Source organism: Amphiura filiformis, chromosome 1 (genome assembly GCF_039555335.1).
Source record: "Amphiura filiformis chromosome 1, Afil_fr2py, whole genome shotgun sequence".
Taxonomy (NCBI): Eukaryota; Metazoa; Echinodermata; class Ophiuroidea; order Amphilepidida; family Amphiuridae; genus Amphiura; species Amphiura filiformis.
Window position 1 is genome coordinate 96476017 of NC_092628.1, and position 16368 is coordinate 96492384.

At 35.2% G+C, this 16368-nt stretch overlaps 1 long non-coding RNA gene across 1 annotated transcript; it reads right to left on the bottom strand.

The window, feature by feature from the left end:
- Positions 1–6919: 6919 nt before the first annotated feature.
- Positions 6920–11456, bottom strand: LOC140167718 (uncharacterized). The gene is made up of 4 exons (XR_011861069.1): positions 11433–11456; positions 8735–8779; positions 8197–8306; positions 6920–7037 (listed from the first exon to the last, which is right to left on the bottom strand). It is a non-coding gene; the product is annotated as an uncharacterized lncRNA (long non-coding RNA).
- Between the last annotated feature and the right edge of the window lie 4912 nt (positions 11457–16368).

A 16368-nucleotide genomic window follows, 5' to 3' on the forward strand; every position in this document is an offset into this window, starting at 1 on the left:
TTTCGAAATATTGAAAAAAACATGTGAAAAAAGCCATTTTGTCACTCTATTAAGCTATAAATTGCACATAATGGTGTATATTTTTTTTTAAAACAAATATTTTGAAAAATGAAAAACCTTCCCTAGACTTTGATGAACTGTAAAGGATAGTGCAAAAAGTTTACCCTTTGCTTGCATATTTTTCGAGTTATCTTGTCACAAAAATCGCGCAATATTGTCAAAAGTGAACTCTGAGAAATGCACAAAACGTCCTTAAATTTTAAAACGGTAAGACTTTCACACTTGTAAAAGCTGTATATGGTGCATGGTCTAAATATGCATCTTTTTGCACCAATGAATCTATAATATCTGCTTTCAGTGCGCCAAAATTCAAAATAATTAAACAATCTAAGTGGCATTTTGACTGCAAATTTTTGTTTTGTTTACACCACATTTGCTGGCGTTAACAACATACCGAATGCGCCTTGATGCGTTTGACATACGCGCAGACTTGCGCCGCGTCACGCGACGCGAATCGCTGCGCGTAATCACAATATTTCGCATTCTCGCATTTCTGACTCATTATTTCCCGCCAATTTACTAAGCTGTCTTGAGCCATGTGACTTTTTAGAGTTGAAAAGAGTGAAATAAATCAAGCAAAAATACGAATAAATAATAGCAAGTTGTATTTTATCAGTTTCAAGTGAAAGAATACATCTTAGTGTTGATAAATATCAAGAAATCTTAAATTCGGTCGTGGATGAATGTGTCTTCCATTACTCTGGCCTTAAGACATCTTAAAAGACAAACTAATATTGCACACTTATATGTTAATGAACGCGTATTACTTGTTGGGAGAGAAATTAGACAAAATATTGCACACGCGCTGATGTTGATGCGTCTAATGCACGAGCCCAGAAGGGAGAGTGCATTAGACGCATCAACATCAGCCATCATTGATTTACATGTACAGCCCTCTTCCTTTAGTAAAAGTGGCACAATTGTGATTTTATCCTTTCGTTGTTAACTAAACATATCTCGAGATTAAAACAAGCAAATTGAACAGAACAGACGGCATTTGAGAGCTAAGACTGCGCCCTTGACGTTGATGTAAGCATCATGTCACAACGGTATTTTCTCATTTCACTTGCACAATTGTTTTTGAGACAGGCTGTATATAAAAATTAACAAGTAGGCATATGCCCACAAGTGCGTATAATTGAAAGAATGGATGTAATTTTGCCAGATCAGTTGCTCTTCTGAAGGTGGGTGAAAAGGGACAAAATTGTTCATAAATTTTCCAATATTTGTAAATCAGAAAGAGACAGTGTTAGAAGATCGTAAACTTTGCGAGGATGAATGTAAATCAGAAAGAGACAATGTGAGAAGAATGTAAACTTTGTGAGGATGAATGTAAATCAGAAAGAGACAATGTGAGAAGAATGTAAACTTTGTGAGGATGAATGTAAATCAGAAAGAGACAATGTGAGAAGAATGTAAACTTTGTGAGGATGAATGTAAATCAGAAAGAGACAATGTGAGAAGAATGTAAACTTTGTGAGGATGAATGTAAATCAGAAAGAGACAATGTGAGAAGAGTGAAAACTTTGTGAGGATGAATGTAAATCAGAAAGAGGGAAACGAACTTAAATAACGGGAAGGATAAGATTTTGTTCTTGTAGTTTAATATTGTCTTGTTTACCTGAGGTCTTAGATTCCTATCCTGGGCAATTCACATTTTTCAATTTCTTCTTGAATATTATGTTACAATGTCCACAAATTAATGATACTTGACAAAATTGATATCAAACTAACGCTTTCTCCTGATTCCAGAAAAATACAATTTTATCTTGTTATTATCTTGGCAAATAAATGAAACATATATGAACAATTTGAGAGGAAATTAGCTAAAAACATGCCAGTTTGCATGTTTTCTTTCAATTACAATATTATAAAATTCAAATATTATGATTTTAATAATTTTAATATTTATTTGTACTTTAACATATTTTAATGAAAGTAAAACTGTTTCAACCAATTTTACCATCTTTCTTTGTAATAAATCTTATATGAAAGGAACTCAACACACTAATGCACTTTGACCTTCATTTATGGCATTCAAATATATATATCGAGGGCTCAGCACAACACTGCCTTGTCTCCAGTTTGGCGAAAAAGGGATTCTGGTGTCAGAACACACTTTTCTCAAGATGGCCAAAATGGAGATGAGTATTGCACTGATTATGTTATTTTTTATCATTGATAGGACAGTGATTATCAAATAATATTATTGAACATCTCAAAATTAATTTCATCCACACTTCCTATATTAGATCACATAATATAAATATATATAATACTGTTTATAGCTTAAATTTATGAGGGGCATCTTTTTTTTACAATCGTGCACTAAAACAAGTTGGGTAATGATTAGGTGTGAGAGATATCTTCAATACGAAAGGTCAATATTTTCAAATGATGGACGGCTTTTCCTCCCAGCTACATATCATTAAATTTATTAACTTCACTTCGAGGACTGTTAAATGTCAAAAATATAATAATTTGCCATAAAATATGTATTATCCGATCCCTTAAAATAGGTGGTCTAAAGATTTTGACCACTCATCCTCCATGTCTCGTATCTACCGCTGTCTAATAAAATCCCCACTGGTAGGGGTGTATTGACATATGTACATGTAATACATGTAAAGTGTGACGTAAAATTATAATGTTAATACTGGACAGCCTTTAACAGTCTCTTATTATACAGAACCCACGGTGTAAATGAGGACCAACCAAAGTAATCTACAGTAGGTATGTCTGAAGTGGGTAATTATAGGCCCGTCAGTATTCTTTGTATAACATCGAAAATTCTTGAAAAAGCTGGTTTTGTTCAAATTGATTCTTACTTACGGGAAAATAATATTCTTTATGGACATCAATATGGTTTTAGGAACTCATTTTCAATAGATACATACATGTTTAATCCATCTTACAGATTATATAAACAGCCAAACTTCCATAGGCAATTACACTGGACTAGTCTTATTGGATCTCCAGAAGGCATTCGACACTGTCGACCATGACATTCTATGTGAAAACTTGGGGCCAGAGGAGGCTTAAAGGCATTCCTACAATGCACTATGATTGGGAAATTTGATCAATATAACCTAATTTTAAAGGCAAAGTTCCCATTGCCACACACACAAAATGGTTAAAACTGCAGCCAACAAGTTAATAGTTGAGACTTATAACTTATATTTGACTTTCTTACAGGAAACATTCATATTGTCCCACTGTATTAATTTTATTCATAAGTCTCAATGTTTTGAATGTTAAATAAAAGGATGAAAACACCAGATATGTGCACACAAGCCCAATGCAAGGTATGGTCAACTGTGCAACATATGTACAAAAGCCAGACATACAAGGTCAGAAACTCCATTGGGTTATGGGAATGTCTTTAAACATCCTCTGACTTGGGGCCATGGGTATTGACTCGGTGGAATGGTTTGAGCGGTCGAAAGCAGATTGTCCACGTGAACAAGGTGGATTCTGACCCCTTCCAATCTCTTGTGGAGTTCCTCAGGGCAGTATCCTAGGGCCACTCCTTTTTTGAGCTATATAAATGACATGGCCGTCAGTGTCGGATGCAAACTCCTGCTTTATGCAGATGACAGTGCTCTGCTAGTTTCAGACAAAGATCCAAAGTTTTACTGATAAACTAAGTAAAGAGTTGGAGACTTGTCGTCAATGGCTTGTTGATAATAAACTTTCCTTACATCTTGGAAAGACTGAGAGTATAATTTTTGCAATGCAATCTATTGTATTTTCTTTTTTGTTTGCAATTTTTGATGTATATTGAGTACTAAATAAAATGAAATGAAATGAAATAAAACATTTTGGTGGTAACCATAATTATGTGTTTTAAACTTTAACACATGATCCATAGACTCGGGTGCTCTTCGGCGCTATTAACATATAATATTTAGCACAATAATAAATTAGCAATATGTTTTGAAAGAAAAACACTCCTTTGCGTGCTGGCCATAGGCTTCAACATAAAAAAGGCTAAGTTTTGAGACATTTTCTCAAAATAGTAAGAGCTATCTCAAGATCCGTTGAACCAATATTCTCCTTGTTTGGGTTTATTGAATGCATTTTTATACTGATTTCAAATATGATCATCAAAATAAAAATTTCAGACAATTTGAAACTTTTCTTCGATCCCCGTTGGTAATTACGCATCAGAGAAGAATGTTTTAGCCTTCCATTCATCTTTCAGTTTACCCAAAGCATCGTCAAATTCAATGGTACTTTGATACCATATGAATGTAAGAATAGACACAGTGCTCAATATGGCAACAGCACAGAAGAGCAATGCAAAAAAGCGACTAACAACTAGCGCTACAAGGAACCAGTCTTTGGCAAACACGCTTTTATCATCTTTGTTATGTGTAGTAAAACCTTGATCATGGTTAGTGTTTTTGAAATCCGAGTTAATGGCAACTGCCGGATTCAATATGTGTTGAATCACATCGTCATCAATTTTGTTTCGTTTTCTTGTTGTCGTCCTTTCAGGTTCTGAGTTTGGTGTTTTGTTAGCTTCCCTTACCATCTGTACATAGCTGTGCAAGAACAAAATATGTGGTAGTATTTCAAATGCTAGCCATTTCATCCATTTGGGAACTGGTTCCTGAGATCGACTGCTTATATTGATGACAGCAACTGTTGCAAACACAGATAAGCTGACCATGATGATCATGATTTGGAAATAATAATCTGAAAGTAAAGAAGTCACTAATGTATATAAGCGTAAGGTGTATTCTTAGAACATCTGGCATGTTTGGTGATTAATTTCATTGATAGCTATAATAGCTATTGTTCTGGCTTTTTGCTTTGAATAATAACATTGTTGTACATTTTCGACATGAAATGTCACAGATTCGATGACAAAAGAATGACAATATATTAAAAAAAGTTCATGTGACTGTTTTAAAGAAATCAATGATGTCACATACATTTGAAAGGAGTGATGGTAATTGGAACTTTAACTGTAAGGCCCTGTATCCATAGGCTGTTCCCTTGTGGCGTGTGCCCTTGTTCCGTGTTCACTTGTTCCCATGTGACCTGCCACACAGACAACAAACCTTTGTTTTGCTTAGTGGCCGTAGCGGCCACTAAGCAAAACAAAGGTTCGTTGTCTGTGAGCTTCTGTGTGGCAGGTCACATGGGAACAAGTGAACACGGAACAAGGTCACACGCCACAAGGGAACAGCCTATGGATACAGGGCCTAACGGGAATCCAAAAAACTCAAATAGCCCATCGTGGTTTTTTGCAACCATAGCCCATCGTCGTTGTTTGGCAACTGTTTTATAATAAACTGAAATCAATATTTGAAACAAAATAAGAAGCTGAAGTCAACGTCATCGGGTTAAACTATTCAGAACCCGGTTATTAAGTCAACGTCATCGGGTTAAACTATTCAGAACCCGGTTATTAAGTCAACGTCATCGGGTTAAACTATTCAGAACCCGGTTATTATTTCAAATCAAGCTCATGCGATTCTGGACTTTAAAAAAAGGTTTTGTTTCCATTTTTTACAAAAGCAACAAGCCTTTTAGTTAAAAATAAAACAGGTTTCTCATAAAATATGCAAAAGCTTTTAAGATGATTGCAGTTTTGGACAAGATGCATTTCTTTTATCAACCCGAACTCACCGATTACTGGTGCATTTTCCCCGGCAGGCGGTATCACTTCAGAAATAAGTTTTTGGAAGAACGATAATGCCAGCAAGTTTGTTATTGAAAACTGTAACTTTGAGCCATTATCAGGCGGTAAAAAGAATACTGTGACGGCAAGAAGTGAGAGTAAAATGACAGGAATAACGATATAATTGATGTAGAATGAAGCCTGACGATGAAAGACAAGCCGATATTCCAAGTTGTAGTAATTGAATTCGCAACAGCTGTACTTTGATGTTACTTCTTTGACAGAAACTTCAACTAAATCCCAGATTCCATTCTCCAAATAGCTGAAAGTAAAATTATCTACATGTTATAAATTCATCTCGCCATTCTAGAAATAACACCAAACGTACTTAATATTTATGATAAGGTTATAGTGAATTAGTCAAGATAATCGCACGTGACTATACCATTGTATACGAGTTCGTTAATAGTCTGGACCCCGAACAGAAACCTACAGCAAGGGTTGTTAACATGGATCCTTTTGAACAATTCCAGTGAAAATGATGTTGAGTGACGTTTCACCACTACACTAGTGTTTTCATCAGACTGGCAACTCATCACATCTGACTGTTTCCTTTTATAGGCATCAGGAACCGTTGAGGGCGTAATGAGTTGGTCAAAGATGTTGTTGAGTGAATAGGTCCCTCATCCTTGTTTAGAGTGTCTTTTCCTTTTCGGCGTATCCAGATGGCTTGTCTGGTCAGCTTCCCTGTCAATAACTTTTGAGTCCTCCCAGTTGATAGAATGATTAGAAGAGGCTACATGGTCGGTAATAGCGACTTGAGAATGTCTGTGATTATGATTTTCATCTTGGCCAACTCATCACGCCCTCAACGGTTTCGGTTGCCTATAAATGGAAGCAGTATTTATATTCAATTTGTAGATCACAAACCAAGTTGCACAAGCCGGTGCATAGGTTTGCGTTGTTACAATAAAACCTTCAGTGAATATAGTGTCACCCCTGCCCATGTAGTCGCGCGTGTCTTATATATTTTTCTCCATCATACACTCCTGCATTAATTATTTCGGTTCGAAACTGTTTGACTTCAGTTCAAATACGGATACTAAGAATGTGATCTACATACCTTCTTTGGGTTCCATCAACAGATTTATCGGAATATATACGTAATTCCCGACCATTGTAGGTCCAAGATAGATATTTCATGTAGCAAATTTGTGCATCGAAAGGGAACCATTTAACCCGAACAGGACAATTGCCTTTATATATTGCTTGGACGTACCAGTAGACCATGCCATCGTTGTGAACTTCCACAAAAGAGTCGGGGTTGTACCGCTGAAACTCAGGGCTGAAAAACAAAACATTCGCATTAGATATTAATCTTCTAGCAACGATTTTAGGGTATAATATATTTGTGATTACTGACTAACCTTTCAATCATAACTAGTGATATAAAATGCGCTATGAAACTATATCATCGCATTCGTGTTCATGGTAGTAGCCTGGTATACACAAACACTGTGAAAGCCACTAATCAGTTAATTTCAGAAAAACCCACAATTTTCCCTGCGCGTCCCATTTGCGTTCTCAAAAACAAAACACAAAATCTTTTAGACTCACGATCATGATGTAATACAGTAAGAGGAGTTATAGCAGGGATAACATACACTTGTTTGTACCGTGATATTGCAGTCGCTTAAATTGAAGTCTCCGGCATTCACAACATTATGCCTTATATGTTAGAAAAATAATTATCAAGCACGAATCAGGTTTTAATTCAAACAAACTCAAATAATAAAAACAACCGTATCTCACCACGCGATATTCAAATTTCCGAAACAAGCAATGACGTCCCAGTAACACAATGAAGGCTGGCGACAATTGAGCATAAATAACCATGACGTCATTGCTCTAGACTATTTCGGCGCGGGAATTTTGAATATCGCGTGTTAAGAGTCGGCTGTTTTTATTCGTTTTTATGGTCAATACGAGTTTGTTTAAAATAAAACCACGTGATTCGTGTTTTTCTAACATATAAGGCATAATGTTGTGTTCCTTTAATCATAAGCGGCGGAAACTAATAGAATAATTTAAATAAAGCAATAATTGGGGATAATTTTGTTTTGTTTTCTTTTGCCTTTTTCTTTTGCCTGGGTTACTCATTCAGTGGATGTTTTAAAATATCCCTTGTTTTTCCATGAGGCCCAGGGGCTATATTAAAATATACATAATTAAAAAATATGCATACAAAATATGATATAAGCCAAAATAATCCAACATAAGGTTCATGTTAATTCCTGAAACTATTGATAAGATTGTCCGTTCAAAATGATAATAAACCTAATCCAAATGAACAGTACATCGCATCAAAACGAAAAGTTACAGGATCAAAAATACACGAGTAGGGATTTAATTTAAAAAATGAATACTACGAAATTAGAGTGTATGGATGCACACAATTGCATGGTATGATCAGCATTTGAGTGTGATGAGATGTTCTACATTACCCTTGTTCGAGAGTAATATCTGGTTTCCAAATAGAATCATGGGGTAGATAGATGACATCGGTACCATCATAATCGGACGCATTCCAGGTCAAAAATTCGTCTCTCCAAACCTAGAGCGTCAATTAACGTTTATTTGAAGTAAATGAAACCAAAAGAAAAAAGCAGCAACAATTATTTTCATCCTAACAACAAAGCTCAACAAAATATAATATCCAATGTACATGTTTGTAACAATAATAATGGCGAAGAAGAGAATAAACCAAATTACCGAATGTGCGATTAGTGAATGATATAATGGTGTTTTTAATTGTCATGAAATATGACATTGAAACACATTATGACATTGAACGAACTGTTTTGTGTGCGTTCTGCATGCCACCGCATCGGACAACTAGATCGATACCTCATATATTTTTTACATTTTAATGCAAGTTGAAATAATGTATCTGTATTACTGCGTTGTCTAACTTTATAGCTCTTTATTTGGCTGTTGATATTAAATTAATATATGAAAATGGAGGTGGAATATGGCACTTACTGTTTTCAGGTAAGAAAAAAGTGTGTACTGTTGGTTCCTTGTATCCTGCAATCATGACAATGGCAAAAAAGACATAAAATAATAGTTCCTCTTCTTATTCGATAGAGTTCATTATTATTCATGTAAATCAATTAATGCCTCATATTCAATAACATCAATTTTGGAGCAATAAGTCTACCAATTCATTAGTAGTGTCCCTTGAAACATTGCCTGTAAAAGCGAATCACTGACAAAATTAGCCACGGGATATGAAATTGTCTGGTTAGACTATGTACATGATGTATGAATCCCTATTTTGCGCCGCGAATTCAATGATTGTCATAATACTGTCATCCATAATTACTTTAATACGCTCGTACATCACAGCGACCGATGTAAATTTAAAAGCTCATAAATAGAACTCGCATTCAAATTCAAATAATAATTCTAAACAAATGTAATGATTACTAAGTCGTTTTCCCTATTATCGTGGCTGTGTAAAGAAATCTATGTAATAACCTACAAAATATCAGAAAGACAACAATGCCAAACATTTTCAATATTTTTATACTTTTTTTTTTATGAACGTAACCCCCGGGACGTAACCAGAGTCAGTTAACAAGTGTAGCACAACCCACAGAAATTTACTTCGCGTGTTCGAATTTCAAGCGGGTCTAGAAATTCCATAGAGATGGTAAAAAGTGCTTAAGTTCTCTTTAACGTGTCGTCATGCAATTTTCAGTGAATTTCTTGAAAACATGTCTCAACCTACATCCGAATTCTGGAAGAGTGTGAACTTATGAACGTAACCCCCGGGACGTAACCAGAGTCAGTTAACAAGTGTAGCACAACCCACAGAAATTTACTTCGCGTGTTCGAATTTCAAGCGGGTCTAGAAATTCCATAGAGATGGTAAAAAGTGCTTAAGTTCTCTTTAACGTGTCGTCATGCAATGTTCAGTGAATTTCTTGAAAACATGTCTCAACCTACATCCGAATTCTGGAGGAGTATAATTAAAGAGAAAATTACATTTGAGCGTTGTTTTCACCACTGTTCTATGCCCATGGTCTAGATATTCCATAGCGATGGTAAAAGGTGCTTCTCTTGCGCTCACAAATACGTGTCGTCATGCAATTTTCTGTGAATTTCTTGAAAATATGTCTCAACTTAAAGACCCATTCAGTGATCCCAGCGCAAGTGTAAAAAAATTAAAATTGTTTATAAATAGCTTAAAAGTGAAGGATAAGTCATTCAAATTGTCATTTGGTATTTTTGAAATGAGAAATTTGGCAAAAAATGGATGAGCAAATAACTGAATGGGCCTTTAAATCTGAAATCTGGAGGAGTATAATGTTTTACAGAAAACGTTTAAATGTCGGGTTATATAAAGGGTATAAAAGCGTTTTAATAACATTCCAAAAACATTCTTGAAACCTTGATTCAAAACATTTCAAAACATGTTATTTTGGGGTTGAAAAAATATTTTGCGAAAAATGTTTGCCCAAAATATTTTTATTTATTTTTTTATTACCTTTATATAACCCGACATTTAAATTTTATTAAAAGGTTTTGAAAAAAACATTTTAAGAACATTTATGTGCTTGCTGGGTTCAAATATTTCAACATAATGTTATTTAAGTATTGACACAATATTTGGCAAAAATATTTGCAAAATTAGTTTACAATAACATTTTTTATAAACATTTACAGGCCTATTTGGCCTTCCAGCCTTCTCCTCCATAACATGTCTTGTTAATTGTTGTAATTAAGTTATTTTTCTGATTTTGATGTATTTTGATAATTTAATATTGTCTGATTTTGATGTATGTAATTATGTATTAATTTGATATGGAAATAAATGATGAATGAATGAATGAATGAATGAATGATTTACATGATGTTTACGTAATGTGAGATTCAATCAAAGTGCAATGTGGCCACTTCAACGGCGATTATTTCCATGTTCATTTTCTCGGTAATCGATAACTTTAATGCAGCATCCAATTACGCTGATCGTGAAAAGCAAGAAAATAGTTTTCTCGTTTAGTTGGGAGGAGGGGCGGGGGTCTATTTCCGATTTTATGCATCATGTTGTGCAGGTTGCCGTGTGTGAATTGTAATTTTTGTATACTTGCAGAGGTGTGGGGGAAAAAGTAGTGGGGATGTTTTATATGTGTTAGGATATTTAATTATAGGTATTGTTGGTCGAAGCAACCTAAAAATCGATTTTCATTATCTAGATCAATATATTATTGAAAAATAACACCTTGATGTTTTGCAAAAGTTCATTCTGCAAATCTTATACTTTGCAAACTTGCTTAATTTATTGTTGTTAATGAGTTATGTACGTTTTACAAAAGTGTTGTTGTTTCAGCCCTCTTTACAACGTAACTCAAGAACCGCAGCACGTATAAAAGTATATCTGTGATATTTTAATTCTTCTACACACTCGCTATGAATTGAGCAATACAGTTTTTGCCAAAGCTCACTACCATTCGTAAGATGCTGTGAACTACCAAACAATAATTAATAACCTTAATTATATACATAGTATTGTACTGTCAATCGAAAAAGAGAAAATCTGTCTTATCCATAAACCAAATTAAAAGACACGTCTGGTTGCACAATAATTCAAGACTCTGGAGTCAAAATCAAGGTCATTCGAACTGGTTTTAAACTAATTTAAACACTCTAATTACATTTAGTTACTTAAACGTACCATTTCAATCAGGTTAACAAAGATAGGTCTGAAAGTGACATTTGTTGTAGTCGAAGTTTTTATCACGGGTCGAATGTGAATGGTTGAATAATCTTTCATCAGGAAATCTCGCAATTCTCGATGTGAAGAACCGTAACAACCTAGGAAAGGTCACAATAACACATTAGTAGAAATTAAAGGTAGCTAATCTAATTGACAACACCGTCAAAATTTGACAGTTTGACACCTGAAGAACTTAGGCAAGAAAGTTTTTATTTTTCTCATAACCCCAGTAGAATTTAAGGCCCGTTTGCTTGTAAACAGAAAGGCGATGAAATAACGCGAATCTATAATAATAAAGTCACCATTTACCCGGCTGCTGTGTGTAGTTGTGCCTGTTTTATTTGAAATGAAATTTAACCTCGCCTTTTAGAAACGAGAGCAAAATATACTAATGCGTGATAAAAGGTCCATCTACTCTGTCAATTTGGATGCATTTCATTAAAAAATTAGATCTTATTAAAGTGTCCTTGAAATACCATTTGGAAAATTAAAATGTTTGCATTGAAGAAAAACAACAATTATGATAAATGACACAAAGAGCATATATGAAATGTACTCAAATTTTATGTCTAAATATAAAGCATCTATAATATGTCTTTGTATGGATTTATCAGTTTTAGAATTGAGCTTTCTTGAAATGTATGTACTTTATAATGTTTAAATAAATACACGCAATGACTGCATTTTTTGATGTATTTGGTTTCACTATTTCACTCGTATTTGTAATTTAAAAGATGTCTCCGGCAATCAAAACATCATGCCTTACATGTTAGGAAATTAATTATCAAGCACGAATGACGTGGTTTTATTTTAAACAAACTCATATTGATCATAAAAACGAATTAATACAGCCGCCTCTCAACACGTGATATTCAAAATTCCCGGGCGCCGAAATGGCTGTTTTTATTTGTTTTATGGTTAATATGAGCTTGTTTTATATAAACCGTGTGATTTGTGCTTGATAATTATTTTTCTAACATATAAGGTATAATGTTGTGATTGCAGGAGACATCCTTTAAAAGGAAAAAAAACCTCTTTGTTGAATCAGTCATTCCGGTTCAGTCCAATTAAATATGTGTAAATTGAGAAATAATTCATCTACAAAATAATGTCAATTAGAGTTAAATGTTCTAAAATCTAATTTGCATACATTGTGGCAGTGTACATACAGTCATGTATAATAGGCTTTTTGGTATCGTCGATATCAATCCATAACTTAAACGTGGATTTGACATTATTTTGTTGGAATAGGACTCGTCACTCCGAACTTGGATTCGATCGTGGCTCGGACACAAATGGACTTGGCTCGACTCAAACGAGGTGGACTGAACTTGGGCACAAGCCTGTCTCGTATAACCTCTGTTAGCATTGATATACAGAACGGGACATGAGGAAAGACACTCCCTTGCTTGAAAATAATCACAAATCACCTTCATCATGGGACAAAGGCGTGTAAAAATAAGTTTTAGCGGTTCAAACCACATTTCGGTAGCATTGTGTTGGCATCATAAAATGTAAATAAATGTGATTCTTTTGTTAATATGGTTAATGTAGTCATGGTAATGGTGCTTGCAGGGAAAACCAGTTTCATTGATCTAGTTAAGTACTTATAAATTGTTTAACATTTAACATCACATACAATTATGTACACTGCCCTAAAGATTTATTTATAGGGACGATTTTAGAATCATAAATATATGCATGATAACGGTAAACAATCAAACTGTCTACTTACAGTTGCCTAGGAGCAGAACGAAGATAGTTGGCCTTAGTAGTTCTTTAACGCTATCCAGTATCTCCATGTCCAAATGAGGTGATTGTGCAAGTACATTCAAGTCGTATTTGGTTTCACTATTTCACTCGTATTTGTAATTTAAAAGATGTCTCCGGCAATCAAAACATCATGCCTTACATGTTAGGAAATTAATTATCAAGCACGAATGACGTGGTTTTATTTTAAACAAACTCATATTGATCATAAAACGAATTAATACAGCCGCCTCTCAACACGTGATATTCAAAATTCCCGGGCGCCGAAATGGCTGTTTTTATTTGTTTTATGGTTAATATGAGCTTGTTTTATATAAACCGTATGATTTGTGCTTGATAATTATTTTTCTAACATATAAGGTATAATGTTGTGATTGCAGGAGACATCCTTTAAAAGGAAAAAAAAAACTCTTTGTTGAATCAGTCATTCCGGTTCAGTCCAATTAAATATGTGTAAATTGAGAAATAATTCATCTACAAAATAATGTCAATTAGAGTTAAATGTTCTAAAATCTAATTTGCATACATTGTGGCAGTGTACATACAGTCATGTATAATAGGCTTTTTGGTATCGTCGATATCAATCCATAACTTAAACGTGGATTTGACATTATTTTGTTGGAATAGGACTCGTCACTCCGAACTTGGATTCGATCGTGGCTCGGACACAAATGGACTTGGCTCGACTCAAACGAGGTGGACTAACCTTGGGCACAAGCCTGTCTCGTATAACCTCTGTTAGCATTGATATACAGAACGGGACATGAGGAAAGACACTCCCTTGCTTGAAAATAATCACAAATCACCTTCATCATGGGACAAAGGCGTGTAAAAATAAGTTTTAGCGGTTCAAGCCACATTTCGGTAGCATTGTGTTGGCATCATAAAATGTAAATAAATGTGATTCTTTTGTTAATATGGTTAATGTAGTCATGGTAATGGTGCTTGCAGGGAAAACCAGTTTCATTGATCTAGTTAAGTACTTATAAATTGTTTAACATTTAACATCAAATACAATTATGTACACTGCCCTAAAGATTTATTTATAGGGACGAATTTAGAATCATAAATATATGCATGATAACGGTAAACAATCAAACTGTCTACTTACAGTTGCCTAGGAGCAGAACGAAGATAGTTGGCCTTAGTAGTTCTTTAACGCTATCCAGTATCTCCATGTCCAAATGAGGTGATTGTGCTGCAATGTACATTCAAGTCGTATTTCTAATGATGTTTAATGTCGTTCTGTTTTGCTTAATGGCATACAGCGGGCATGCATTCTGGAGCTGACGTTGCTTTCAATGTCGTGTTAATGTAATCTGGGCAGGTCCATTATTAATTTATTATATAGATTCAGAAGCAACCACATGCACGCCCTCTGCAATTATTAGGTACTTAAATAGGTTCATATTTGGGCTTTCGTGAAACAAGAGCAGAGGAAGGAATTTAGGAACAATAACGGTTCTTTGAGATAATTGGAAAAGGAGCCCCTCCCAAAAACGTCCCTCCAGGAGGGGGACTATCTTTAATATTACCGGTAATACTATAATGTGCATTTAAAACTAGCCGTCTTGTCGCGTGGATTAAAACATGTATATACAGTTCATATTAGCTACGACTTATGCATGGTTACCGAGAAGGATTAATAAGTCTAGTTTGCATTGTCAACTGTCAACTTAGAGTAAAACAACACAAATGTTAACAGAATTAGATGGCACTGACCTACTTTGTCCTGTAACCAAATATAAGGGACGTAAACTATTTTTGTTTCAATCCTGGGACTAGATGAAAAATTTGAACCTATTAAAATGGCAGCCGTTTAAAATTTTGACATTTGACACGTTTTATCTTATATCACTGTAACCATAAAGACGTAGACAGCATACTTTTTAATCTTAATTTTACAACCATCAATGTATTTTTCAGTTTTGACCCCTTTTGGAGTTCGCCCACACGTTTTGGAGGGACATGGGAGCTCATTTTATTTCAATTATGTCAGAGAACCGAAATCAAACCTCAATCTTTCCTCTACTCTCAAAAAACCCTAATATTTTGTGCTTTTAGTGCAAGAGGGGTGCTGCAACTAGTCATCCAAGTCTCTACTCAGTACTCGTTTAGAAGAGGCAGAAAGAGTTATTTGCATCTCCGTCAGCAAAGACATATCATGTGTCACCTGTGATCATGAGAATTTTAAAGACTGCTTAGGTTGCGGCTGGAGCTGCTTCGACGAACTGCTCCATATCTTGAGAATGCACAAAGGGCTGTACTCTATAGAATATGCAAATAATATGGACTGGAGAACACCCACCTCACTATCCCAACTTGACGCCATCCAAGATGACGTCACATAGCTTCATAGATCACTAGCTCAAGACCTTTGACAGCATGGATAGCAAGGCAATTAGCCGGCAGTTGCTGGATGGGAAAATGTTTGCTCCCTTTATTGTAGCAATGGATCACGCAAACGTCCTCTTCGTGAATAGTACAGTCCACTGTGCGTATATTCGTACTTTTTGCAGGATGGGTGAAGGAAATTTACAATGCTGAACTACCACTAACGTGCAATAAAAGTTGGGATCAGTCTAGCAAAGCTGGACAGACTGTACCTACCCTTTGAAGCATTCCAGGGAGCTGCTGGAGAAATGCATTCCAGACCCTGATACCAGCCTGGCCGGGAAAAACGAATATTGGCAAAAGATTAATATTATTGTCCTGTTAAATTACACGTGATATTTCATAGCATCACGTAGCACATCACGTAGGTCACGTAGCATCACGGTTGGCACAAGGTAAGACTGTGGATTCTTAAACATGTGATATGACACGATATCACACGGGTCAGCGCATGTGCATCAACGCGATACGCGTACTCGCTATTTGAACCAATCGGAGGAGCATAGCAACAACGGGACTGATCGATTTTAAGCCCTAGGTAGTTCTTGTAAAATGTAGGATTTAATTTGATTAAAATTTGTAATACTTATTTCTATTTGAATTGAAGTGTTTAAGATGTGATTTGTGGCGTAAAACAACTCGGCTTCGCCTCGATGTTTTACTTAAAATAATGATGTCGCCCGTGTTATATGAGACGATAGATGCACTCCAGTGGCTAAAACCAATACCT